We start from the raw sequence: 2,918 nt of genomic DNA on the forward strand, positions 1-2,918 counted from the left end.
GTCTTCACTACCTGACCATGCTACAAAGAAGATATTCTGTCTAATAACAAATGTGATTTTATGCACTTACCCTAACCTCTAAACTTACCCTATTCCCACCCCTGATCATAACCCTAACCTGACCCCAAGAAAATAATAAATATAATTTGTGCTTTCTTCAGCAGTTTTCTATTGCCACCTTTGTGCTTTCTACACAGGGATCTAGTGACTACCAAGTTAGGTCCTACATTGAAACATAACATCAGCCTCAATACAGTACAACACACACACACACACAGATCTCTGTTTCTCATCACACTAGGGGTTGGACGGGGCCACCTCAAACAAAGGCTTTTATTAGTGGCTGTGCTGTGCCCTCCCCATAGACAATGTGGTTCTCATTTGTAAACGATATCTGGGAGAGTATGAAATGGATTTATGTAGAACACAGGGGAAATCATGTGTTTGCTGGGGGACACACACACACACACTCCTGCCATTATTACCTCTAGAGATGGTTTCAAGCAGTACATGATTTGTGTCAAACATGGCAGAGTGATTTGACTGGCTGGTGGTGAGGACAGTAGCATGAATAAACATGGTGTCTGTGGTGTGATCTCCTGAAGACTAGTGCTTAGTGATAAACCAGTGAGCAAGGCCAAGGGCACGTATCAGGGGAAACCTTTAAACTGGGGATGTCATCACATACTGTCTCAAGTTCTTTATTATCCACTGATTTGAGGCTTAGACATGTAAAAATTCTAATTGGGTCTAATTGATGACATCACTATGGGATGCTCGTTAGAATTTTTGGAATTGCGGAATAGAATCCTGAAATTAACGGTCAGAAACTGTATTTTTCAATCAAATATCTGTCTCAAACCAAGCGATGAAACACATCAAACAGACAGAGTGAACAAATCCCTTCCTGTGCTGTACCTACCGTGACATGTACTGTGAATATGTCTGATTGCTTAGTTCAACGACATTATTGGTTTGTTGTCAATGTCAGATGAGGAGTGTATCTTCTGTAAAATGGAGGCAGAATGTTTCTCCCTTTGAAGCCCATGCTTAAATTCCTTCCATCTCTGAAGGTTATGATGTCATCTGACATGAAGGGGTTTAATTTTTCAGTAATTTTATGATCTGCCTGTGAAACCCAATACCTCCCGTTCCTATGAAAGAATTTGCCTTTTTTTTTACAAGAGTGATCTGATAGACGTTTAAAAGATGGGTTTTTCTGCGCTTTGCTCTGGTCACCCAGACCAGCCATTGTTTATTAGATAAAAAAATCAGTCACTCTGACACCGGGAGAGCGGAAAAATGCAAAACACAAAAGGGAGAAAGCGTAGCCTGTTACTGCAACTGGCTGCAACTGGCACCAGATTTGTCCTCTTCTTCTGGTCTTTTTGACTACAAGCGCTATGATGAAACTGGCTCTCATGAGGACCGCCACAGGAATGGAAGACCCAGAGTTACCTCTGCTGCAGAGGATAAGTTCATTAGAGTTACCAGCCTCAGAAATTGCAGCCCAAATAAATGCTTCACAGAGTTCAAGTAACAGACACATCTTAACATCAACTGTTCGGAGGAGACTGTGTGAATCAGGCCTTCATGGTCGAATTGCTGCAAAGCAACCACGACTAAAGGACACCAATAAGAAGAAGAGACTTGCTTGGGCCAAGAAACCTGAGCAATGGATATTAGACCCGTGGAAATGTGTCCTTTGGTCTGGAGACCAAATTTGAGATTTTTGGCTCCAACCGCTGTGTCTTTGTGAGACCCGGAGTGGGTGAACGGATGATCTCTGCATGTGTATTTCCCACCATAAAGCATGGAGGAGGAGGTGTTATGGTGTGGGGGTGCATTGCTGGTGACACCGTCTGTGATATACAGTGTGGGAGAACAAGTATTTGATACACTGCCGATTTTGCAGGTTTTCCACTTACAAAGCATGTAGAGGTCTGTAATTTTTATCATAGGTACACTTCAACTGTGAGAGACGGAATCTAAAACAAAAAATCCAGAAAATCACATTGTATGATTTTTTAAGTAATTCATTTTGTATTTTATTGCATGACATAAGTATTTGATACATCAGAAAAGCAGAACTTAATATTTGGTACAGAAACTTTGTTTGCAATTAAAGAGATCATACGTTTCCTGTAGGTCTTGACCAGGTTTGCACACACTGCAGCAGGGATTTTGGCCCACTCCTCCATACAGACCTTCTCCAGATCCTTCAGGTTTCGGGGCTGTCGCTGGGCAATACGGACTTTCAGCTCCCTCCTGTCACAAACCGGGCTAGAAACTCCGGTCTCAGATGTGGAGAGCTGGGGGTACTACCCCTTAGCCACAGAGGAGGTGTTGTAGGACCCAAATGAAACACCCAAGGCAATACTCCAGGCAAGTAGATTTAATGTACCAAAACAGGAGGCAAAACAAAACAACTCCACGAGGGGGAGAAAAACAAACCAAAGATAACTTGAACAACTTACTAGGACAGACACGGTGGGACAAAGCAGGAGACACATAGTCAGGACGAATAACCAAGTGAGAAACAAGGGGAAAAACACACAGCTAAAATACACAAGGGGGAAACAAGGCACAGGTGACCTGGATCAAGCTAATTAGGACACATGAGGAAGAACTAAGGCAGAGGGGAACACAGATGACCCCTAGAGGCCCGGAGACAAACAGGAGGAAGGAAGCTGAGACACACGAGGAAGAACTAAGGCAGAGGGGGAACACAGACTGACCTCTAGAGGCCCGGAGACAAACAGGAGGCAGGAAGGACACCTCCAAAGATTCTCTATTGGGTTCAGGTTGGAGATGGCTTGGCCACTCCAGGACGGTGAGATGCTTCTAGGAGCCACAGTGCCCTGGCTGTGTGTTTCGTGTCGTTGTCATGCTGGAAGACCGAGCCAGATCCATCTTCA

At 43.9% G+C, this 2,918-nt stretch overlaps 1 pseudogene; it reads right to left on the reverse strand.

Moving 5' to 3' along the window:
- Positions 1 to 2,657: 2,657 nt before the first annotated feature.
- The window catches only part of LOC123491272, a 6,761-nt pseudogene continuing 6,500 nt past the window's right edge, over positions 2,658 to 2,918 (reverse strand).

The sequence above is a fragment of the Coregonus clupeaformis genome, chromosome 7 (genome assembly GCF_020615455.1).
Source record: "Coregonus clupeaformis isolate EN_2021a chromosome 7, ASM2061545v1, whole genome shotgun sequence".
Classification (NCBI taxonomy): Eukaryota; Metazoa; Chordata; class Actinopteri; order Salmoniformes; family Salmonidae; genus Coregonus; species Coregonus clupeaformis.